The following is a 27,963-nucleotide window of genomic DNA, read 5'->3' on the forward strand; positions in this document are numbered from 1 at the left end:
CTTTGTACTACTAAGGTGCCATCACCGCCATCGTCTAAGCCTGGGTCAATGAGAAGAGCATGGGAGCAATGGGGAGCTGGCTGCAGGGGGCGCTGGGAAATGAATATTCTTTTTTTTTTTTTTTTCTGTGGCTACCTATCTCCTGGGAAGCATGTTCTGTGGCTACCTGTATACTGGGGGGGGGCATGTGCTGTGGCTACCTATTTACTGGGAGTATGTGCTGGGGCTACCTATCTACTGGAAGGCATGCGCTGGGACTACCTATCTACTGGGAGGCATGTGGTGGGTATCAGGATTTGGAGTAGTGAACCCCCTGGACCACCATGGACGATAATGTAAGCAGTCACCTGGGACCAGTATGTAAGTGGCAACTGGTCTTCCGCATAGCCTGCCTCAAAGCAGAATGGTCCTGCTGCAGTGGGGTACCGCCAGGTTGTTCCATAGGCACGACTTGTCCACTGTGGCAGCCAAGACGCGGTACAGAATCACTAGGCAGTCTTGTGGCCAGGAACAGGCAGACGGTCAAGGCAGGCGGCAATGATGCAAGGTTGGGGACAGAGGAAGGGGTCAGGGCTGGCAAGGAAGGAGCAGAATCAGGAACAGGTCCAGGGTCACAACGGGAGGTCAACACTTGGGAAAGAAGCACTGTGGAAAGCTTCCTCATAGGCATGAAGCACTAAGATAAGTGGGTAGCGCCAATCAGCGGCGCGTTGGCACTTTAAATCTGCGAGTGCCGGTGCGCTGGCCAGCCGGGACGGGAGCAGGAACATGGAGAGGTGAGTTAGCTCGGAAAGGAGTGCCACCACGGAGAGGGGCACAGATGTGCCTGCAATCCGAGACGTAGATTGCAGGGGAACCCGTGACACTGAGACTATCTATCTACTGGGGGGCATGTGCATATTGTACGGCTATTATGGAATAACTTTTTTAAATATTTGGCGTTCATGGCTCTCTCAGCCAAAAAGGTTCCAGATCCCTGCAGCAACTATTACACAGAACCGCTATATGCTGACAATGTGCCGAAACAAATCACTTCTCACTGGTATCTAAAGAATCTGCCGCACATAGAGCTGAGCTGCTGTATCTAAGCTGCATCGATAGAGGTATCCACTATACATAGACCTGAACCTCTGTATCTAAGCTGACATTACAGAGGTATCTACCATATATAGTGCCAAGTCACTGTATCTAAGCTGCCATGTTAGAGGCATCTACTATACATAGAGCTGAGCTGCTGTATCTAAGATGCCATTATAGAGGTATATTTTATACATAAAGCTGAACTTCTGTATCTAAGCTGCATTGATAGAGGTATCCACCATACATTGAGCTGAGATGTATCTAACTTGCCATGATAGAGGTATCTACCATACATTGAGCTGAGATGCTGTATCTAAGCTGTCTTTATAGAGGTTTCAACTGTACATGGAGCTGAGCCGTGGTGTCTCAGCTGCCATTATACCGGTATCTACCATACATAGAGCTGAGCTGCTGTATCTAATAATAATTCTTTATTTATATAGCGCCTCCAGATATTATTATCTAAGCTGCCATTATAGAGGTATCTCCCATACATATAGCCAACCTGCTGTATGTAAGCTTCCATTATAGATGTACATATCATACATAGAGCTACATTGATGTATCTAGGCTTCCATCATAAAGGCATCTCCCATACATATAGCCAATCTGCTGTATCTAAGCTGCCATTATAGAGGTATCTACCATACATAGAGCTGGGCTGCTGTATCTAAGCTGTCATTATAGAGGTATCTCCCATAGATAGAGCTGGGCTGCTGTATCTAAGCTTCCATTATAGAGGCATCTCCCATACATATAGCTGAGCTGCTGTATCTAAGCTTCCATTATAGAGGCATCTCCCATACATATAACCGGTCTGCTGTATCTAAGCTGCCATTATAGAGGTATCTACCATACATATAACCGGTCTGCTGTATCTAAGCTGCCATTATAGAGGTATCTACCATACATAGAGCTGAGCTGCTGTATCTAAGCTGCCATTATAAAGGTATCTACCATACATAGAGCTGAGCTGCTGTATCTAAGCTGCCATTATAGAGGTATCTCCCATACATAGAGCTGGGCTGCTGTATCTAAGCTTCCATTATAGAGGCATCTCCCATACCTATAGCTTAGCTGCTGTTTCTAAGCTTCCATTATAGAGGCATCTCCCATACATATAGCCGGTCTGTTGTATCTAAGCTGCCATTATAGAGATATCTACCATACATATAGCTGATCTGCTGTATCTAAGCTCTCATTGTAGAAATATCTACCATACATAGAGCTGAGCTGCTGTATCTAAGCTGCCATTACAGAGATTTGCATGACTCTAGCAGTGAACATCCAGCATTGCACCGAGGGTTCCTGTGATGCTCCTAGAAGTTAGACGCGGGTCATGGGCAGATGATCTTCTCCATCAGGACTCGGAGCCTCTGTCACTTCCCAGGACTATCGGTTGTGTCCCCTGTGACACTGTGGTTATTATCATTCTGCTACATTCATTTTCCTGGATCTCTATAATAATATCATCAGTTCCGGCTCCTCAGGACTGACGTTTATTAGAAAAGTATAAAACCCATATTGAAGATGATTTACTTATTTTCCATATAGAAATGATACCAATAAATATTAGTGGATCTCGACTTCCATCACTTTATGAAATACATATTTCTTAATCCGCCATCTATCCCGCCCGTTACTGTTGGATGGATCAGGCATCAAATTGGCTCAATAAATATATGTGATGCCATGAGGTCCCTGGGGTCCGCTGAGAGCTCGCAGCCCCCTCATCCTCCTCAGCTCCGGGCTGAACATACATCAGAATAACTCACTTTCCTCTAAGCTTTAATGGACACAGAACAAATCATTAGCCCCGTGCTTCAATCTCTGCTTTTATGATACACTTATATCAAAGGAGAAGGAACACATCAAGAAGTTCTTGAATTTATTTTTAGCTGAAAATGTATCAAAAATAAATGAATAAATAAAGAAATAAAACTTTGTAGCCAAAGAACAATTACTGTACTGTGATAGTAAGGACAATATTTGATTTGTTATATCTTCTAAGGCTCATTTGCATACAACCCTTTATCCTGGTTTTAGATGTCCTATAAGACGTTGAATCAATAAGCTATACAGTAAAAAAATTTTTTTTTTTTTGGGGGGGGTGGGGTTGTTTATTAGCAACTGGGAGGTCCAAAACCCAGAGACCCCTCAGATAATTTCAACAGCTTATAAACAGAGAAAATAGAAAATCCATATTGAATAATAATAATGTTAATACTAGTAATAGCAAATTATAATAATACATACAGTAATAATAATAATAGTAATAATAACAAATAATAATAATACATACATACTATAATAATAATAATAATAGTAACAATAATAATAATACATACATACTATAATAATAATACTGTTAATACTAGTAACAGCAAATTATAATAATACATACAGTAATAATAATAATAGTAATAATAACAAATAATAATAATACATACTACAATAATAATAATAAAAATAGTAACAATAATAATAATACATACATACTATAATAATAATAATAATAATAAATAATAATAAATAATAACAATAATAATAATACATACATACTATAATAATAATAATAATAACAATAATGCATACATACTATAATAATTAATAATAATAAATAATAAAAATAAATAATAATAATAATAATAATGCATACATACATACTATAATAAAGAAGTATTTACTAATAAAAATACATTTTTAGAATATGCCTCCCCTATGCTAATTAGGCTCTTTACTGTCAGGTAGGCAGTCCTGGGGTGGAGTTTCTTACTTTGTACCACCTACATGACAGTAAAACAGCTTATTAGCATATTTAGTGCTTGAACTCATGACACTGAAGCTCGGGGATGGAAAGAGTTAGATAGAAAAGTAGTCCAACTACTCCAGAATCAGTAAAGATGTTCCTAAAGTTACAGAGCTGTAGATATTAGCGATGGTGTGAGGTCCTCTTTTAAGGATGAAGGACTCTATGCAAATGAGCCTTAGGGGCTCCAGATTTCATTAACAACTATGGAGCCTGGAGCCCCTCAGGCTCATTTGCATACAGTCCTTCAACCTGGTTGTAGATTGCCTATAACGTTGAATCTGTAAAGCTATAGAGTAAAATTTTTAAACAATCACTGACAAAATTAATTTTTTGGGGGGGGGTTGTTGATTAGAAACTGGGAGGTCCATAACCCAGAGACCCCTCAGATAATTTCAACAGCGTATAAACAGAGAAAAGGGCAGACTGCGGCTTGGCTACCATTCAAATGAATAGGAACTGATCCGCAATAATCTGACCTGTGGGGGCGGGTGCTGGGTCTGAATGTTGGACCCCAAACACTCAACTTATCATTTTATTTTCGCCAGGAAATTACTTTGAAGAACTCCACAAACCCAAATCTCAGTAGACCGAACGTTCCCTTTAAATCCTGCTCCGTCTCCTTGTAGACGCACTTTTGTATTCCCAATTCTAAAACACACAATGAAGATGGCAAATTGTTCACTCTAGATATCAATAGGACACAATATAAGATATTTACATTGCCAATCATTTCTTCCGATAAACAAAGCCGCGCCGAAAGCTGCCCATCAATACCCGTCCGGAATTGTCCTGTGAAATTGCTCTGAGCGAGGCTGGTAATTGTGAGCTCTGTAGGATTTCTGCAGTCCCTGGCGCCGGTTATGATTTCTTGTTACTAATCAGCCTCCTGTTGGCTCCGGCCCACATGCACACACCTCCTCTGACTTGTCCGCAGTCCGTGTGGAGCAATAAAATCTAGGAGTAATCAATAATCACTCGCCGTGCCCGGCCTCTAAACAAACGCTGAACTCGACTCCCCGCAGTGATGGCAGGAGACGGAAATCTTCTCAAAGTGGGAAAAAAAAAATCAAAAGTTTTTTTCTTCATCTATTACAGTTTTCTGTTTTATAAGTTATATAGAGGAAATGTTGAGAATCCAAAAAATAGAGAGGTAATGTAAAAATATTGTAACCCCCAACCAAGATTAAATTCAGTGTCTGACTGGGTTTCCTTAGGCCCACCAGAGGTCATCAATCTGGGGGTCCACTCTTCTTTATCCCCCAGGAAATATCCTCTAGCAGCCTCCAAATTGTGGTGTTTTCTGATGGACCTCTGGGGTTCAGTATTGGGTTGAGCCAGGGCCCACCCGAGGATCCTCTGGTACTCTGGTGGGCCAGTCCGACACTGTTTACATTCAGGGCCGGCTCAAGGTTTCAGTAGGTCCCTGGGCGGCAGAGCCTCACTGGGCCCCTTTGCAGTGAACTCACATGGCGGCATTAAAAATTCAGAAACTAAAACAGTCTCCTGTTCCCTAAAATATTCCCTAGTTTATCATCCCAAACATCCCCATCATAGGTATTTTATATAAAGCCCCTTCACCCCCGATGGATTCTTTAGATACACCCCGCCTCACCTCTATGGATTTCTTATTTACAGCCTTATGTGGGCCCCTCAGCAGCTCTGGGACCCGGGCCCCCGGCACTTGCCCGGGAATGCCCAGTGCTGGCGCCGGCCCTGATTACCTTGTACGTAGAGTAAAAATGCTTCTTCCAGAACCTGACATTGACATTGGGTGAGAAAGGTGGCATCAGATGACCAGCTTATGATCACAGATGGAAAAGCTCTGGCCATGATTTGACTTGCTGCAGTCAGGTCTTTGGATGTCATGTCCTGATATAAATTGAATTTGCAAGATGAAAAACTGGAATCCATATGGAGGTATTGTCACCTGAACATTTATGGACCCCCCCCCCCCCCAAATGACAGTGAATGGAGATTTTTCTACGTTCTCTCCATTCTCTTTTGTACAATTTGTAAAAATGCTAATCAGAGAGTCTTTGTTATAAATGTCATCAACCGCCTCTCCATTCAAGGTTGTCCTCACCTAACAGAGTAACCAGGGATCCTCAGCTGGGTCCACACTCTGACAAATGAAAGGTCCAGCTAAGGACAAACCATTTATTATCTTGTTGATTGTGGATCCTACATGGAGATGCACTGGTGTAATATGGATGGAGGTGGCCCCCAGCGTCACCACCTCTGATCAGCCCAACTTACTCTCGTTTCCCAGGTGCCATAGTGAGGATCCCCATCTATCCAGAATTCATACACTGCCTACAGTATACACCACAAATGTAGCAGACAGGAAAGCCCATTGTGACACTGAACATCAACAAACTCCTTGGGGGTCATTTATCATTGTTTTTCTTCCAGTTTTTTCTTTCTTTTTTGAGACATTTTTTGGCGCATTGCATTTTGGGGACATTTTGAAATGTCCGTCGGATATTTGTTTATCGTCATTTAAACACATTTATCTTCTATTCCAGATGTGCCAAATGTCGCAAATGACATTTATCATTTCAAATTGTCTAATATTTGCAACATTTTTGGTGCAAAAAACTCCAGATGAAACCATACTTTAAGGACATCTACCACCAGGATGAAGGACTGTATGCAAATGAGCCTAAGGACCTCCAGGCTCCATTAACACCTATGGAGCCTGGAGCTGCTCAGGTTTATGTGCATACAGTCCTTCATCCTGGTGGTAGATGTCCTTTAAGGAAAACTTAGAAAATGGAAAGAAGGGACTTGAGACATTTGTGTGACCTTTTCTGCCAAATGTGTAACAAAAGTCTCAAAAAGAAAGTCTGAAAAAAAGAACATTTAAGACAAGGAAAAAGTAATATTGATAAATTATCTAAGTAGCAGATGGAAAAACTAAAGTGAAACAAACAGAGATTACATGAATGACCCCCCTGGAGTCCCATTTAGTTATTTTTCAATATTGCTTATTTCTGTATAATCTGAAGTCTAGTTTGGTCTATAACAAGGCCGGACTATTACATTTACATGTACACAGCCACAAGGGTCCTTTAGCATTTTATTCCTATAGCACAAGATCTCTTGGCACTGCCATAGGTGGAGTTGATAAAGTTACATCCATAGAATATTTCCTATGTATCAGATTTACAGGAGCTTCCAGTAGTCCCCCACAGATCAGCTCTTCTCAGCAGTTGACAAACAGATATGGAACAGTAAGCTGACAGCGCCGCCCTCTGTGTAGTGGTGAGATAAGGTTACTACAGATCACCTCTAATTCTTTTTAAGTAAATCTGAGCTGTAGTGACTTTGTTTTGCCACTAGACTTAGAACGGTGCTGTCTGCTTCCTGTTCTGTTCTCTGCTGATATTTAGAACTCTTGGGCATTGAGCCCCTTAACAATTCAATAAGTAGGACCTATTCATAGTACAAGTGCAGACTGAATGACACAATGGGGGACATCTATTATCGTCTCTGTGCCTAAAAAAAGCCGGGATCTTTGGGGGGTTTTTTTGGCGCAGAATTTTTGCGGATCATTTATAATGAGTTAGTGCCAGAAAGAACAGATGTTTTTGACTATCCCAACTCCTCCGTCTTTTTTTGGTGCAAGTGGGCGTGGCCTAGCTTATCCACATTATGTGTATTTTGTCTGCATTTTTTGGTGCAAATTTTGGCGCATAATAGACCTGGAAAAACATGGTCAGAGAGCAAAATGAAGGCGCAGTCCATGTAAGTTTTTGCCGCATATCTCATTGATGTCGGCATTTTTATGGCGCACGACTGATTATTACCATCTATCCATTAATTACTTACAGCCGTGCGCCACTTTAATACGTCGCACTGTGCTTTCCGGAGACTGATCTCCAATGCCGACAGTCGTGCTTGCGCCAGAATTAGTAAATCCCCCCCAATGAATGCTCCGATGTTTAGTGATACCTGGAGTCAGTGTATTATAATGATGGTTCTTTGAGCAGCCCAGACTATCGGACCAGTCTCAGTCCTTCTGATCCGTACACTCAGTGCACATTATTCCTGCTCCTTCTTATTAAACCTTCTTATTATTACCCAGACACCTTTTTATCCACTTTTATGCTCATTACAACCATAAACACTTCATATCCCTGTCACTGTCCCTTTACAGATGTCTCCATATTTCCTCGGATTGTCTCTTTCCAGGGCTATAACGCAGCTCGATACTCTGTTAGATGTGACATCGTGCGGGGGTCAGCGCCGGTGGCTTATAAATAATAAATTATAACATATGACGCCTTCACCACTTCCAATAATATTTGTTTTTGCATTTCTCTCCCTGACACGGCCTTTTTACCCCAATCCTCGGTGCGCTGTAATTTATGATTAGTCGACGCCATTTGTAGATCTCATTGGAGCCATAAATAAATGGGGGGGGGGTCATGACGCATTTCGAGGACATGAACGCACCATAAATATTTGTCTCATAACAGTGCGGAGTGATGGCATACTTCTTATTTTATGTCTTGTTTCACATAGATGTGCCGAAGCCGTACAAGGATAAGATGGCAGGAGCGGAGAGGTCACCCCAAGTGCAGTCTAGAATTATCTCTCACAAAAATGGCAGCGTAAGACGTGCCACTTCTCAAGTCCTATTCATATGGGAGAGACTGCAAGGAGGACATAAAATAACACAAAAGTGATCTGTTCTCCGTGAAACTATAGTAATTACAGAAGGAAATAACACATAATACATCAATTTTACTACCTGTAATTCTCGAGGTAACATTCCTGTTGGCAGAGTGTACTTCAAGTTGTTGAGAAAGTATCACCGGATGATAGACGGATAATGCGGGACATGGAAATGAGTTACTCTGAGTTTTCATTCAACAGCCTCTCATTTGGAAATTCGACGTACTCAAGGGAGGGATCTGTTGTTTTGAAAAATGTCTATTTTTACGTCTTTCTTTCTTTCATTTTTACTTTTTCTTTCTTTTTTTACTATTGTTTCTTTATGATGATCAATTACAGGCGGTCCCCTACTTAAGAACACCTGACTTATATACGACCCCTAGTTACAAACGGATTTCTGGATATTGGTAATTTATTGTACTTTAGCCTTAGGCTACAATGATCAGCTATAACAGTTATCACAGGTGTCTGTAATGAAGCTTTATTGTTAATCCTGGTTCTTATGACAACCCAACATTTTTAAAATCCAATGGTCACAGAGACCAAAAAATATTTGACTAGGGTTACAATTATAAAGTATACAGTTCCGACTTACATACAATCTCAACTTAAGAACAAACCTACAGAACCTATCTTGTACGTAACCAGGGAACTGCATATAGACTAATAAAATAAAAATGAATATCCTGATTATTCTGTTTGAATTTTTTTCACCTCCAGTTGTGCAAAAAATTTTGTGCAAATGGAGGTTTTTTACCATTCTTTCCACTTTCAGAATAAAAGCAGGACCGGGTGGGCCATCGGCCTGAAAGCTCACTCCCTGCTGGAGTATTGTGGTGTGAAGCCTGCTGATGCCGTGCACACACAGTTACATCTGGATTCCAGAGATAAATCAGGTGCAACACAGGAAAAACACAGGCAATGGGGACTCAACTTTGCAGGAAGAGTTTTAGATACCCCCCAAAAACTTATTATACAATAGTACAACTATCCCTATATTGTTCTTCCCCATGCTCATAAATTCCCAGAGTCTGTTCCAAAAGTTAACACATTGGGGCTCGTTTATTAAGGGTCGCGCTGCTCACTTTCACCTTTTTCGGGGATTACACAGTTTGCACAGGTATTTAAGAGATGTCTGCACTGGGATTTTGGCACACACGATCCTCTTGTGAATGGTGAACACTGTCGGACCTGAGCGGGGAAGCGACACATGCAGGATATCGGGCGCACGATCTTAGTGAATCACAGCACAGTGCATTATCGTCAGACAATGCACTTTCAGTGAACTCCAGCGGCACTGTAAGTAAATGTGTATGCAAATGCAAATATGAGTAAAGCATATTCATATTCTTCTAGGTCAAGTGCGCTTCCAACTTCCTGTTATAGACACGGGGGGGAATTTATTATTGGATTTTTTTGTCTATGTCTGGTGTTGTTTTGGTTCAGTTGTAGTACAAATGCTGTTTTGTGACTTTCCTTTGTGTCAAATGAACATAATGGCTTCTGCCTCTTGATGTATCGGGCTGCCAGCAGCGCAGCGTTTAACCTACGCGGCATAGAAAAAAACGCAGCCGGCGACTTTTCACGTATGAAAAGTCGCCGGCAGCAGCGAGTGCGCAGGCGCGGGGACGGCAACGCCCCGCGCCGGCCCACTCCCGTCCGGCCGCGCCCCCCTTTCACGCCCCTTCACGCCCCACTGGCGTGAAGGTGGCGGATTGGGGAAAATAATCGCAAGAGCTAGCAATAAGCTAGCATTAGCGATTATTTCAGGGCCTCTGTGTCACTGGCGGTGCGCAGAGGTCCTGATAAATATGCCCCAATCACTTTAAAATACACCCTCCTTGTCCAAAATTCATTATTTGCATAGACTAATTTTCACAACACTAAAATGAATTCATGATTTAGTGTAATTTTTATTTTTGCCACAAAGTGACTCCAGTCACCCCTCTACCATAGGAATAGGGTAAAAAAAAACACCACCAAATTTATCAAGACATCAAGGGACATGTGGGCCAAAAAAAAGAACATTTTGTGACAAACAGGAGAAAAAATATTATGAGGCAAACAAAAAAAAACATATACAACAACAAACAAAGAGTCATTTATTTAATTTGTTATAAACCAAAAATGAAATTGTACATAGACAACTAAGTCAAAGACAAATTGAAATGATAAATCCCCCACACTGACTGTGTAACTTGCTAAAGAGAATTCCCGAGGGAGGGGAAATAAATGAGTTGAAAGATACACAGACTCACTGAAGACAAATAAAGTCCATTATTCCCCTTCCCCTGGAATTCTCTTCCACGAGGCACACAGCCTCTCTTATTCCTATGGAAGTAGTGGGGTACGGATGCAGTGCTGGTTACCTTGAATTAAAGTAAGTTAAATTATTTATTTATCACAGAAACTGGGCAGATACCTCTATTCACATACACTATGGACTGAGTTATAACGTGATGACTCGGCTGAAGAGAAAGCAGGTCCCTTGTCAATCAGGAAGCTGAAGATGCGGCTAAGCTGGAACTTTACATGTATGGGGAATAACAATATAAGGATAGTTGTACTGGTGTTTAATAGTTTTCATAGATGTGCTCAGTAAATACGGGTTAATTTAAGTGACAGGTTCCCTTTTATCCACCTTTGTACATACTGTGGGGACTATTTACTAAGGGTCCGCGAACGCACTTTAGTTGGACTTTCTATCATTTTCGTGATTTGCGCCAGTGTGATAGGTATTTAATAGGGGATTTTGTGGCATGCAATCGGATTTTGGCCCAGAAATTGGGGGGCGGGCCATTGGACGATCAACTGATTCGGACTGAGCGTGGGATTTAACTTTCAAATTGTGTCGCAAGAGAATGCACTTACATGCACCGGGAAGAAGAAGGTGAACTCCGACGGACACATGCAGGATATTGGGCGCACGATCTTAGTGAATCGTTGGACGGGTAAACTCTGTCAAACAGATAAGTAAATGAGCCCCTGTATGTTGTGTAACTTGTATTAATAATATACAGGGGGAATCTTCGAGCTTCAGCACCTGAGAGCTAACAGTAATCCAGCACATTGTAACTGCCGCTCTGAATGTGATTCCACAACTTTGGAGGATGATTTATATGACATTATTAATCCCGTATCTTTTGCATCTGCTGTTTCTAGTATTATACAGAATATATGACTGGATTATCTATTGTTTTCTTATGACTCAGCTTAGACATTACATTGAGTTAGTTGTGACTCTTCTTCCAGTCTCTGCTCAGTAATTGGAATTATTTTCGCTGGATTGTCCATTTTAATTTATTATTCCTTGTCAGAGTTTGATGTTACATCCGGACAGATAAAGTTCTTGCGTTACAGGATTTTAATTTTCACAGTTGTCATACAAGGAGCTCAAACTTCTCTGGTGACAGACAACTTCATTTCCTCATGTAGTAGAAGCTGATATGTTAATTATATGAAAATAGTTGGATCTGAAATGACCAAAAACTATATAAGGACTTAACGGGATGTTCCCATTTCAACAAGTAATTGACATTGTTGAATAAATAATGATTTAAAATAAATTTTCCAATTAACTTTTAGTATCTATTCCTCACGATTTTCTAGATCTCTGCTTGCTGTCCTTCTATAGAAAGCTTCATTGTTTATATACATATTATTTACATATTCTTTCAATTTCATTGTAATCAACAGAAAACCACTAATTTCACCTGGATCCACCTCTGCATCTCTTCATTCACTCTCCATCTTCAGTATACTGAGAGCAATTGCAATGTTTCAAAGGTCCCACTTGAGAAAGAAGGCAGAACCTTCAAAACGTTGCAATTCAAATGTATCGCTATGAAACGCATTTACAGGGAACATGTCATCAGGATTTCACATTTTCACCTAATTAAAGGTTTACTCAAGCTTTTTAATACTAATTTCCCATTCACTATTATGATTTATAATACTGGTTTCATCTACTTTTAAAAGTATATAAAAGTCATCATCATTATCTTCTCTCTGCTCTTACAATTCTACTTCCTGCTCCCTCCTCCCCTCTTGCAGATGTGAGCTGAGGGAGGTTTGCTTGCAGCACAGGGTCAGCTCATGTCTGAAGAAAGGGAGGGGGGAGAGGTCATTAGGTGAAAATGTGTCACCCTGAGGGCAAGTTTGCTTTAAATACTGATTAAATGAAGAGAATGTTCAACTATTGAGTTTGTGCTTTGTTCCTGTTTATATGTTTTATGACTTGTTGTCAAGAAGTGAAGGTCTTCTCGTTGCATTAGCATAAAATTCATCACCAAAAACAAACTGAAACTTAGTTATTAGCATTGTATGCCCTAGTTGACTTTTGCATGCCTCCAATGTTATTGGAAGAACTATTAGAAGTTAGATAATGTTATCAACAATAATAAATACTAAACTAAATAAATAAATATATGATAATTAAATTAATGTATAAATACTTTCAATAAAAATTATTTATACGAAAAATTAATAATAATAATAATAATAACAACAACAACAATAATACTAAAAACTTAAATAATAACGAGGATAAAAGTAATTATAATAACAACAACAATACTACGACTACTACTACTACTACTAATAAAACTTTTGCATGCCTCCAATTTTATTGGAAGAACTATTAGAAGTAAGATAATGTTAACAACAATAATAAATACTGAACTAAATAAATATATGATAATTAAATTAATAATAATAATAATAATACATAAATAATAACAAGGATAAAAATAATAATAATTAATAAAATAAATACTGTAATGATAACAATCGTAATAAAATAATGCAAATAGAATTGGTAATATGCAATCATCAGAAGTAAACATAAATTTAATTGCAGACAGTCCCCGGGTTACACACAAGATAGGGTCTGTAGGTTTGTTCTTAAGTTGAATTCGTATGTAAGTCGGAACTGTATATTTTATCATTGTAATCCCAGACAGAACTTTTTTGGCCTCTGTGACAATTGGATTTTAAAAATGTTGGGTTGTCATAAGAATCAATATTAACACTAAATCTTCATTACAGACACCTGTGATAACTGTTACAGCTGATTATTGTAGCCTAAGGATAAAGTACATTAACTTAACAACATCCAGAGGTCCGTTTGTAACTAGGGGTCGTATGTAAGTCGAGTGTTCTTAAGTAGGGGACCACCTATATTCAAATTTTAATTATTGAGTTTAAACTAGAATAAAAATGATAAAATATTTTGAATATTCAAAATATATAGTACTGACACATCTACAGGGTTATAGTAGAGCTTTGCCTGGACTGGATTCATTAGAATTATAATAAAAGTAAATCGGAACTGTATATTTTATAATTGTGATCCCAGACAAATTTTTTTTTGGTCTCTGTGACAATTGGATTTTAAAAATGTTGGATTGTTATAAGAAACAGAACAAATAATCTTAATTGCTGACACATTTGATAACTGTTATAGCTGCTTATTGTAGCCTAAGGCTAAAAAACAGTAAATTACCAACATCCAGAGGTCTGTTTGTAACTAGAGGTCCACTGTAAGTCGGGTGTTCTTAAGTAGGGGACCGCCTGTATTATGGAAAGTTTCAAGTAATCACATGGATAAACTCTTTTTTATATTTTAATATATATATTTTTGTTTTAATCAACTCTTTGTGACTTTCCTGATTGTTTCATTCCGATGCATTTGAAAAACTGTGTTATCTAAAGAGTGATCCTCCCCTGCACCAAATGCCAGGTGCCCGTCTATTACATAATCACAAGCAGATTACAAGGAGTCTGTATCTGCAGAGTTTAGAACAGCAGTAACAAAAAGTACAAGTTCCAATCATCTCAATCTGCTCGATGTGTGTGATCTCTGCAGAGTGACAGCTTTACTAATTTGCTGAAAATGTTGCCCACTGAAATGGATATGAAACTCTATAAATAGTGGAGGAAAAGTCACAAAAACTTTCTTTTAGGTTTCAACATAAACTTGGAACTTTAGAATCAATCACAATACATTGTATCATAGAAAAGCCCTGCGCCCCGGTCACACGCACCTCCGAGGTTTATAACAGCCACAATATCGTTTCTGCGTCACATTTCTCCGTTTTTTACCTTGTTATCATGTTATTGCATGTTTGTTTCAATATAGTATAATATTATTTTAATATATGAATATATTTACTATAATATTTATATTGCACATTTATTTTATTCCATGAATTGATACTTTTTTTTAATTGAGATGAACCAAAGGGAACCAATGATCCCTATATTCTATTATTATAATTATAACAAAATTGTTCCTATTCTACACTGTAACACAGTGTATTACCATAATGGAGAAGATCATGGACACCAAAGTCAGTACAATTTTTTTTCCCTTTTTTTCCTCCTAGCCTTTCATCCTAGAACCGCTTGGCAATGGAGAAGATTTCTAAGCTGATGCCTTGGCACTCAGCATGCAGTCATTTTCACTGCCAGTTTCTTCAACTTTGGATAATTAGTGTTATTGCTCAGGGGTGTGACAGACTAGCCCCTCCCATTGATAGTCACACCCCTGAGGAACAAGACCAATTGACAAATCTTGCTGAACTGTAGAAAATCCTGTAGAACTTTGTCCTTTGGCACAAACAGCTTTGTGATCTTTCTTACAGGTAGATTCTTCATGTGGATCCATGGGAAACTGGATAATTATTAAAACGTTGCATTGGGTGTCGCTATGGGCGCCATCACCCTTCTTATTCAATATTAATCATGGTTCAAGTAATCCTTGGGGTTTCAGTCTGTTCCATTTATCTAATTTTACCCTTCAATTGTTTTTAAATACAGAGTTTATAGCGTAATGGGAGTATGTGGAGAAAACCGCCAATTTACAACATGGGAAACTATCCAAAATCTCTTTATTTGTATAAACAGAATCACAAGGAGAACAACAGATTTAATCAGAGCTTTTCTCTTGGTTTATATTGGAGGAGAGAAAATTTGGGCACTGTACAATTGTTGTATTAGCGAACCTCCCGACAGTAATTACAGCCGCGGGTATGAAAGCGGAGTAATCGCTTCCCATGTACAGTACAAGTCACAACAATGCGCTAACTGGTAGACGACGAGGCGGGGAACTGGTGCTTCACCACCCACATTGCACCATTATACACGTCTTACTAGTTCTATTAAGATTATTATTATCATTTTATGTTCCTACGAGGTATCTCAACCAATAGAGAATAATTAATTCTCTTATATTGAACATCACATCTCATAGTTAAGTCAAATAATGGAATAAAATTGGCTTACAAAATAAAAAAATTTAGATGGTAGCTCCATCCACAGACAATATCAGGCAAAAGAGATACGTTGCGTTATGCCTAATGGAGTTTCCATGGGGGAGGAGCATGACACCAAAAATGACCATATTGCTTAGGTATGCACCACCCAAACGCACTAAAGATTATACAGTACATCCGTTTTCCTAAAGGAAGTTGAGTTGTCAAACTTCAGCAAATTTTCATTTTATTAAATTCTTTCCTTTAATAAAACGTACCCATCAGATTAAGAACATATTGTACATTCTGTTTATCTTTGAAAAAACTATTTTCTCCATCGATCCCCTACTTGGAAGTGACCTTTGTAAGAGCGTCCAATAGGAACAGGATAAATTCGAAAAGACAAAAACACCTATTAACTATGTTTTTGGCTTTTTTTTTTACTTTCATTGTGTTTGAAGATTATAAAACAAAAGATCTTATAACCAAAATATTTGCTTACAAATTTAAATACTTTTTTATGATTCCATTTAAACTATAATTGTTTATTTATTCATTACTTTAATTCTTATCATGTACGAAATGTAACTGAAATCAAGTAAAAATCGGAATCAAAACTCTAATTTAAAACTCTGTCAATGTATTTAAACTACAGAAATCCCATCAATGTAATTAAATCGTATACATTTTTACATGGTACAGTCATGCAGAATAATAAATACTGACAGAAATGAAAAGCGTTCAACCTGTCTGATAAAATGTGCAATACAATCATTCAAGTTTCAGTGTATGAAATACTCAAAAGGTTCTCTGTGGGCTGAGATTGTAAAACCGGTGGTTCATATTCTGACATAAAGTACTAAATAATCAATTCATGAAACATAAGTCCAAAATATTGTACAGCTCACCCCAGCCTATAGGAAGCTTTCACCGCTTGTCTCTGTCCGGTGCCCGGTGATAGTCCCAAAGCCACATTAGGTTCTATTACATCCTGTTTAGTTCTATGTCCTAGATCTATGTCTATGTCCTTTTCTATGTCTAGTTTTATGTCCATTACGATATCACATAATTAATGTAGAGTAATCTTATAGATTTATTTGTATATTCCTAAGTCTAGAAAATGTTCTCTTGATCTTTTTTGTCTCTATTGAATGTACATCTGTTCTGCTGTCCCAAAGGGGGCTACCCACCATATGACTAGCGGAAGAGTTTTTTATATAGCTAGTTTGTAACATAGAGTTGGATCATGACTAAGGCTATATTCACACTGCCGTTGCCCGCCCGTACCGTACTGTAGCGGGCAACGGCAGTGTACGGGGAGAGGAGGAGGAGGTGAGCGCAGCTCACCCCCGCCCCTCTCCATAGGAATTAATGGCGCACGGCGTCGTACTACGGATAAAGATAGAACAGGTGTACGGCACCGTACCGCTCCCATAGGGTGCCGTGTGCCCATTGCTGCCTATGGGGGACGTATATCGGCCGTATATACATCGGCCGTATATACGTCCCCCATACGTCAGTGTGAATATAGCCTAAGACTCACTAGAGTTTAAATGGGTTATCTAAGAGTCCCAAAAAATTAAGAGCCGGGCTGGGACGGGCTCATTAAAAAAATTAAACATGTACTCACCACCTCCGTTTCTCCCCGATGTTCTGCTCCATACATGTGTGCCCCTGTTTGTTTACAAGGGCACGGAAACTGTGCTCGGGGAGCTTGGGTATGGCCAGCCGGAAGCTCCCCAAGCTCAGCTTCCAGACAGACCACAGAGTGGGACATTGGGAGCGATGGAGGAGGTGAATACACGTTTATTTTTTTACATTATTTTAATGAATTATTTAATTAATTTTTTGGAACTCTCGGACAACCCCTTTAATGTTACTAAGAAGAATCAGTTTTTAACACCGCAACCAACCCTCAGCTCGTCATATGTTGGTTAAAACATCTTATTGATTTTAAAATTGTACATCCACAATTTTAAGCAAATGCTGTGAAAACTGGGACTTTTTGGTCTTTTCTATCCCACTCACCAATTTTGTAAAAATGAAGGTGCATGAACCCGACAGATTTACTACTGTATATTAAATCTTCCAAGCAATGGGGTTTGTCTTCAGTTTTTCTTTCTTTTCTTTTTTCGAAACACTGATTCTGTTTTTTATGATGTTTTTCCCATTATGATATATTTTCTTTTCCATATTTACTCCTCCTGATTTACTTGGTTGTTCAGGTACCAAATTCAAAAAATTGCAAATGTACCGTATATACTCGAGTATAAGCCGACTCAAGTATAAGCCGAGGCCCCTAATTTTACCACAAAAACCTGGTAAAACCTATATATTTTTTACTCGAGTATAAGCCGAGTTTGGGTTTTCAGCACATTCTTTTGTGCTAAAAAACTAGGCTTATACTCGAGTATATAAGGTATCCATTGTACTGAATATGACAAAAGAAGAGTGAAATGTAGCTTCCAATTTTCCCCACTTATATGCAGAGGGAGGTTTTTGAAACATCAAGTGGCTTCCCAATCAAAGATGAGTCAGGTTTGGCCTCTTCTCTGGATGTATTGTTCGACGCGTTCTGAAAAAGAAGAGGAGACGCGTTAGATTTCTCCACCAGGTATCTACATTCTATAAATATCTTTTTATTTTTTTGAATTTTTTTTGTAATATATTTGCACCAGGTGATTGTAAATTTGATTTATTTCTTCTACGCGACAAGAATTGAGTCCTGTGCGATGAAAATGTGAAAAGGTGACGGCTAGGAGACAATCCGGTACAAGCCGCGCTGAATCCTCAGCCTTGTTGTATTATTCTGTGTGTGAAAAGGTCTATTTTTAACGCTTCATCCTTCATTCCAGATCTCCATTTTAAAGGTGCTACAAAAAAAAAAAAAAATTGTAATATAATGGCAGAATAAGCAGGTCATGGCTTAAATGAGCTGTGAGCGGCATCTCCGGGGAATGGGAAGCAGTGTCACACTTACCCATCTCCAACACATAGAAATTCAGATTCTCCCGGTAAGTGTTGTACTTTTAAAATGTTACTGGCAGTAACGAGGAGACATAAGAGAGACGGCGTCGTTACCGGGATGGATTTAACACGCGGCTGTAAAGTGTGAAGGTTACAAAGTTCTTTCTGTAAAGTAGAAGTAGCAATAAACAATAAAAAAAAACATGAAATGTGAAACTGCAGGAAGAGTCTTCGATCTTGGCCCTTGGAAATGATACAGGAGTAAAATATATATAAAATAACCTTTACATGAGATTAACCTACGGGAAAGTGTTACATTGTATCTCATCCGAGAACATTCCATGAAAAGCTTATCCTACAGATAAAAAAGTAATACTGTATCTAAAAATATCTGCTGATACATCTACTCAAAGCTACTCATTACAACTAAATTATTTCAAATTAAAATCCTCCCAAAAATTCAAATATAGAGGAGCTGAAAGAATTTTAAAAAATTACAAAAAGGACAAAAATACTTAAAGGGGTATTCCAGGAATAAGCATAATTCACATTCAAATATTCACATTTGAATATGTAATATGATCTGTGACTTTATTCCTGGGTAGGAGACACAGGACAGACGATGCCTCTGGACACATGTCCTGCACCTGCCTGGGCAGGTCATGTGATCACCTGTAGTCGGTTGGTTGCAGTGCCTCCAATATGGCCAGTGTTGTGGTAATGTGCAGTGATGACAGTTACACATCATTACTATGATAACAGAGCAGGAAATTCTGTTATATCATCACTGGGAGCAGAGCTTAGAGGGAGGAGGAGTTACTAAGAACTGCGGGATCATGGGAGTTGTAGTTTCCATTGGCAACCCTCTTGAAAATAACTGCCTACTTTAGAAAGCGCATAAAATGTTTCAACTCATAAAAGCAAGATATTTAAGCTCCATTTTGTGATCAATGACATTGAAGTTTTGTTGTATTCCTTTATTTTTAGCATTATAGGTTTTTGTAGCAGACGCTCATATTCCCGGAATATCCTTTTAAATCTCAAATTACACTGGCCTGTGACTAAAAAGGCTATTGAATTATTTTCATATAATTTCCATGTATTTTAGTGTGTTTCAAACAAAAAAAAATATTTAAAAAAATCCTAGACGTCAGGACACAAACCTATAGGTATACGTCACATACCCGGACTTTAGCATATTTACCTAAATTGTCAGGACACTTGATGTCCTATGACAAAATGGAGGTTATTTTTGGATTCAGCGCATCAAAAATCATAAAGATTATGTGGAATAACCAAAACAGCTGGAAATTTCTGTGTTTTTTTTTGTAGATCTGTGTTATTGCTGGGCTATCAAGATATGAAGATACCTCACTAGGCTCTAAAATAAAAGTAGGAAATTAATATTCCACTTTCTATATTAAACTGTTTTTCCAGGTTGAACAAAGTAAAGTCAAAAACATTGGCATATCTTTAGTTTGGGGATGCCCTGTAAGGTTGGCTACAGCTACTTACCTAATGGGGCACATTTACTTACCCGGTCCCTGCACGATCCCTTGTTCCGGAATGTCCGACGAGGAAGAACTCTGCCGCAATTCATGAAGATTGTGCGCCCGATATCCTGTATGTGTCGCTTCCCCGATTCATCATCTTCTTCCTGGTGCATGTAAGTGCTTGGCTTGGGACACAATTTCAAAGTTAAATCACACGCTTAGTCCGGATCAGTCGGATCATCGAATGGACCGCCCCCCCCCCCCCCAATTTGTGTCGCATGAAAGCCAGCGCCGATGCGGCAAAATCCGAACGTGTGCGTCACGAATCCCTTTTAAATGCAACGCAAATCGGAAAACGGCGGAATACCTGACGAAAGTGCGGTACGCGGATCCTGAATCGCTATTTTTCGTCGGGATTCCTGAATATTACGATTTGCGCCGTTTTTCCCTGAATTGCCCCGGGATTTGGGCGCACACGATCAGATTGTGGCGCATCGGCGCCGGCATGCATGCGACGGAAATCGGGGGGAGTGGGCGTCGGAAAAACCGACGGATTCGGAAAAACCACAGAATTTTAAAAAAAATGTGTCGCTTGACGCGCTTACCTGCACCCAGGATAGGATAGTGAACTATTATTATTATTATTATTATTATTATTGTTGTTGTTGTTGTTTTATTTATTTTCTTTCATGTTTTAATTACTTACTCCGTTTAAGACAGAATAAATATTAAAATTACAAAATTATTCTGATTATTTAATTTTTTTCTTATATTTTTATTTTCCTTTTTATTTTTTACTTTTGACTCCATTGAAGTCTGTGCTGGTTTCATGTATGGAAGGTTTAATATGAGGAGCACTCGTGTGTGTTTAGATGGGCAGCTATAGATAATATCCCCTTATCCTTTATAGATTTGATATTCATCCCCTTAAAATCCCTTTATATTAAAAAATCGGAGCCCGGCGTGCGCGTCCCGGTGCTGTGCGCTCATTGCCGCCTCTTTGCCTTTCATGCATGAATAATTTCTATTAAGTAATTCGTATCGCGCTAAGTTATGGTGACCCCTCCCGATCCCTCTTACCATAAAAACACTGCTGGACTGTTTTTACATTTTGCAGATTAGGCGTCAGCTGGAGCAGAACACATCGGGTTGGAGTTCATCTCTTTAGGCCCATTTTGCAGCATTGATGATTTGCCTGTGTTTTCGGGTTCAGAGACAGGCGAGTAGTTGCCAATTAAACACGGCAGCGTCTCAGCGCCCGGCACCGCGGGACACCTCTCATCACCTTACGGAGAGGGGAAGGTAGGATTTTAGTAAAATCCTGTGATTAATGTTTAAGTAGAATTTATTCATCCTAAAGTCCTCATCACGAAACCATTTGTCTATTTCCATCTGATAACATAAAAAGGAGGAGGGGAATGGAAGGAGAAGACGCTACTTCTATGATGGGTCAAATAGGGTCAAGGTCACATCACTTGATCCTCCACTAGAGAAGGATTCACAGCGATCACTCAGCTGGCCTGACCGTGCAGACTGCAAGAGTGCTAGGTATTGGTCCTATGAGATGTGTAATCATAGCTTTCTATTAGCAGAGAGCACAGAGCACAGCAGTGTGAGGTATGATTACACATCTCCCCAGGGACTATGGCTACAGAGAGCACAGCAGTGTGAGGTATGATTACACATCTCCCCAGGGACTATGGCTACAGAGGGCACAGAGCACAGCAGTGTGAGGTATGATTACACATCTCTCCAGGGACTATGGCTGCAGAGAGCACAGCAGTGTGAGGTATGATTACACATCTCTCCAGGGACTATGGCTGCAGAGAGCACAGCAGTGTGAGGTATGATTACACATCTCTCCAGGGACTATGGCTGCAGAGAGCACAGCAGTGTGAGGTATGATTACACATATCTAAAGGGACTATGGCTGCAGAGAGCACAGAGAACAGCAGTGTGAGGTATGATTACAAATCTCTCCAGGGACTATGGCTGCAGAGAGCATAGAGCACCGCAGTGTGAGGTATGATTACACATCTCTCCAGGGACTATGGCTGCAGAGAGCACAGCAGTGTGAGGTATGATTACACATCTCTCCAGGGACTATGGCTGCAGAGAGCACAGCAGTGTGAGGTATGATTACACATTTCTCCAGGGACTATGGCTGCAGAGAGCACAGCAGTGTGAGGTATGATTACACATCTCTAAAGGGACTATGGCTGCAGAGAGCACAGAGCACAGCAGTGTGAGGTATGATTGCACATCTCTCCAAGGACTATGGTTAAAGAGAGCACAGAACACAGTAGTATGAGGTCACACCCCTGGTGATGCTACCAATACATATACAAAGGGATAATCGCACATCTCTCCAGGGACACTGGCTCATACTGGCTGCAGAGAATACAGAGCACAGCAGTGTGAGGACACACCCCCAGTGATTCTACTAACTACACACATAATGAAATGAGTACACATCTATCCAGGGGCAATGCCTAACACTGGCCGCAGACAGCACAGAGCACAGCAGTGTAAGGAATGATTACACATCTCTCCATGGACAATGCCTAACACTGGCTGCAGAGAGCACAGCAGTGTGAGGACATGACTGGTGCACTTGAAGAAGCTCCAATCCCAATCCAACTTGGAGAAACTGACTTTCACAGTCCTGCTGCTACTCACAACATACATAAAGGTACAATTAAAGGTGTTTTCCAGAGAATTTTTAAAAATCTCTATTTTATTCACTGCTTTATTCTGTCACTTATTGGTTTTCTCCCACCAGATTGTTAATATCTGAGGCTATTCCTCGGATATAAAGTTTGCATTTCCACTAAATAGCAATTAATCTCAGTCACTTGGTCATTTCAACATGAAGATCCAGTCCTCAAGTGACTACATTGTCCCAATCCGCCAAACTGCACATGTGTACTCCATTCAAGTGAACTGCAATACCAAGCACAACCACTGTGCTATATACAGCACGTATGAATCCTGTGGCCTCTACATCACAATAGTCTGGAAAAACTTATTTTATTTAATGGTGCACAAAGTCTTTGATAGGTTTCTTCCTGGGTGGTATACCAAGGATAGAAATGTGATGTGTACATGCTCTTCATGTGTGTGTACATATATGTGTATATATGTGATTTGTATATGCTGTACATTTGTATATGGCACTATATGTGTGTATGTGATGTGTACCTGCTCTATATGTGTGTGTATAAATGTGTGAGTATATGTGATGTGTATATGCTGTACATTTGTATATGGCACTGCATGTGTGTATATGTGATGTGTACATGCTCTATATGTGTGTGAGCATATATGTGTGTATATATGTGATGTGTATATGCTGTATATCTGCATGTGTGTGTATATGTGATGTGTACATGCTCTATATGTGTGTGTATAAATGTGTGAGTATATGTGATGTGTATATGCTGTACATTTGTATATGGCACTGCATGTGTGTATATGTGATGTGTACATGCTCTATATGTGTGTGAGTATATATGTGATGTGTATATGCTGTACATCTGCATGTGTGTGTATATGTCATGTGTACATGCTCTATATGTGTGTGTATAAATGTGTGAGTATATGTTATATGTATATGCTGTATGTGTGTATATATGCTCTACATTTGTATATGGCACTGTATGTGTGTATATGTGATGCGTACATGCTCTATATGTGTGTGTGCATACATGAGTGTATATATATGCGATGTGTATATGCTGTACATCTGTATGTGTGTATATGTCATGTGTACATGCTCTATATGTGTGTGTAAGTAAAGAAATGTAATTTTATGTATATAGGTATATAAATGTGTGTGTATATATGAGTGTAGTCAGAAGTCTGCTATGGGGCCCTGCCTCTCCTAGTGAATGTTATTTCCATGTTCTATGGATATACTCATACAATACTTACATAAAGGGACAGATTTACCCATAATGTATTTCATCCTATCACAACTAGGGGCGGAGTTTTGCGTATGGAGGGCTGCAAGACATAACTTGTGGTCCCCAACATGCAAACGGGTCACATATTCAGGAACATGTAACAAAGTCTTCATCTACGGGAAATGTCACCAATTACAGATCTCCATTTCTAAGAAAGATATTTTCTCTGTATTTTCCCCTGTGATCTCCAGAAATCTCCTGTTCACCAAGGAAACAGTTTGGAATAAAACTAGAGATTCATTGTACTTCAGACTCCGGGGCAGCAGCAGCACAAATTACAGATCCATCAGCGCTAACTGGATATCTCCTAATAAATCCTGCGGATCCGAGCAGGACAGCGGCTTCACTAACACAAAGTGATGGATTTGGTTTGTAAAGATTTAATGCTAGAAGTTCAGTTAAGAATTCGGGAATTAGAGGTTTAACAAAGAGAAGTCAAAAGAGGTGCGGCAGAGGATGCAGGTCCCCATCGAGGACTAGAGTTATCTTCATCCAGGAAGAATGAGACAGGCCCAAAACATGATCATTATACAAGAAGTAACAATGTATAAACTGTAACCAATGATATATGTTTACAGTAAAATGGTTATTGTTCTATTGATTGTCTATTTTTAGGACAGTATCTTGATCAGATTAGATGATTAGGGGGAGGAGATTCTTATAAATCCCCCTCCTTTTTCCTTACTTGCTTATAACGATGACGTTTGCTCTGCTGTCCGAAACGCGTCGACAAGATGTAGATTTCTGTAGGGGTTGTAAATTTGGAAATAAAGAAAAGATATTTTAAGAGCATCTTCATTAGTGCTGGACTTTCCTTGAATTCTACCTACAGAAGATCACCAAGGTGCTAAGCTGCCATATTATATAGAAGTCTATGGAGAAGGGAGGGGACAGTGCATTACAGCAGCTAGGTCTCCCCACACCAGCTCAATTTAGAAAGAGACTGAAGAGGGGAAAAACTGATGGAAAATGAGGACCATAAGTCACGTAATGACCAGAAACTCTTTACGTAGACAAACTGTGTGTCAGGGTTCTGGGTCTGTGGATGCTCTGGACCAGCACGGGAGGTGGTACTAGCCGACACCTGGGACCGGAATCTGGTCTTCACCAGAGCCCGGGGGTGCCACCAGATTCTTCCACAGGTGCGCCTAGCCCGCGGTGGCATCCAAGGTTGAGGTACCTTAGGAGGTCACAGTCTCGTGGTCAGGCTAAGTGGGCAGTCAGGACAGGCAGCAGAGATGCAGAAGTCAGAGTCCAATCCGGGGTCAGCAACGGGAGGTCAAGGCAGATGGGAATGGGAATACAGGAACACGGAACAGGAACACAGGAACACAGAACCGGAACGCAAGAATACGGGAACACTGGAACACGAGAACAGGAACACAGGAACGGACTGGAACACGGGAACAGGAACGCAGGGATGGAATACAGGAACGCAGGGATGGAATACAGGAATGCAGGAGCACAGAGGGGCTTTCACTTCACAGGAAAAAGCTGAAGATCCGGCGGGGAATGATGGGAGCCGCCAGTCTTTATGGGAACCCGGAAAAGGCCAGCGCCAATTAGCGGTGTGCTGGCCCTTTACATTTTTGATTGTAGGCGCGTGTGCGCCCTAGGGAGCAGGGACATGTGCGGCCTAGCCGGGACGGGAGCCAGAACCTGAAGAGGTAAGGGGGAGCCGTGCCACAGAGAGGGGCACGGGTGTGCTTGCGATCCGAGGCATGGATCGCGAGGGCACCTGTGACACCGTATTACCGATAGTCTGGTGCACTTTATGTTTTCATATCTCCAAACCTTACAAAATGTAAACTTATGTTTTGCATTTCAGCAATCACAAAGTAGTTTAAGAAATCATGCACATGTCAGTATTATAGCTTCATCTTTGAGCATTAGGATTTGTGGGGAGGATGGGAGCACGAAGACATCTACAGTCAAAGAGAGAAAAGGCACCAGCACCAGCCATGCCCTGGCAAGTGCTGTGGCCCAGAGTTGCTGGGGGGGCCCATATGTCCGACAATGGGGGGGGGGGCTCTGCAGCCTGGAAGCCTGGGGCTGTATATTATAAAACCACGATGGGGATGTATATAAGAGAACCATGATGAGGTTGTATGGGAATGATAAACTCGGAAATATTTTAGTTTGTTTCTGAATTATTAATGCCACCACCTGAGTTTACTGCAAAGGGGCCCAATGAGGCGCTGTCACCCAGGAGCCTACTGAAACCTGGAGCAGACCATGAGAAACATTCCACTTCACTCCAGGAAATGAATGGTTAATATTTTAGTCTTTTATCTGTATAACTTATCATTATTCTCTATGTTAGTCATCCCAATCCTATTTATTAATAGAAACAAAAAGTAATCAACAAATGATTAACATGAGAGGGCGGAATATCCAGCAATAACACGACTATCGATTTCCTGGATGTGGTATAGAAGAAATTGGCACAGGAAAGAGAACGTAAGGACAGGAACATCACGTCCCCATAATAACACAACGTAGAAGGTGCACAAAGTGAAAGGGGTTAATTTCATCTCCCCCTATCACTGGGGGTCCCTGCGGTCAGACCCTTCCTATCAATTATGCTTCTGTGGATTAGGGATTTATGTCCTAATGACCCTAGATAGAGACACGTGGACAGTGCTACAGCCACGTGCGGCGATAGCGCTAATAATAATAAATCTGTTTATGATGTATCATTTACACTCGGTGCCAGAGATGAGTGACTTTTACATTGAAGACTCATCTTCTGTAGTAATTATTATGTGACTTCACTGAAATCAGCAACACTTTGTTATATTGTAGCATCGACATGTAATAGTCTCCAGTCCCTGCTCAATCTCCTAATCACCCCTCTGCTTCTCCAACTCTGTCCCTAGAAAAACGGAAATTACAAGTCACCATCTCCCTCCAGATGACTCTGGCCTGGTCCCACAGCTCGTTTTCTCCCCTTGTGGACATTGAGGACACATTGGGGCAGATTTAAGTACGTGGTCCCGTCGCGATCCAGCGGTGCGTAGTCCGACGAGGATTCGGGTCTGCCGCGATTCACTAACATTGTGCTCCCGAGTTTCTGCATCCGTAGATTCTGTTCTGAGGTCCGCCGGAGTTCACCTGCTTCTTCCTGGTGCATGTGAGTGCTGATCTTGCGACACAATTCCTTTTTTAAATTCCTGGGTTTGTTCGGATCCGTGAGGTTGTCCGACAGCCATGCCCCCCCCATTTCCGATGCATGCGAGCCGGGGCCGATGCACCACAATCCAATTGCGTGTGCCAAAAACCCAAGGTAATTTGGTGCAAAAAGGAAATATTCGGGAAACCCAATGAAAGTGCGGCGTTCGGACCCTTAGTAAATGAGCCCCATTGTCACTTATCTACTCACAGATACTTTTCATGGCCCTTGCTGGGTACACAACAGCTTCCTCAGAGCAAATCTACAAATCTTAGGAATCCTGAGCTGAATAAAAACTTTGTCAAAAATATTGACACCATATCCATAGAATAAGTCCTCAATATCACATTGCTTTGGGTCCATCGGGTAGAAGCCCCACAGATCATATGTTCTCAATAGGGGATTAATAAGGTATCCCAGGAGGCAGCACCATACTCTGCATAGTGGTCAGACCATGTAACTACAGATCAGATCTTATTCATTTGAATGGGAGCCAAACTGTAATGGCTCAGTTCGGCCACAATACAGTTATTGGTGCTGT

This window comes from Engystomops pustulosus, chromosome 9, assembly GCF_040894005.1.
Source record: "Engystomops pustulosus chromosome 9, aEngPut4.maternal, whole genome shotgun sequence".
NCBI classification, from domain to species: Eukaryota; Metazoa; Chordata; class Amphibia; order Anura; family Leptodactylidae; genus Engystomops; species Engystomops pustulosus.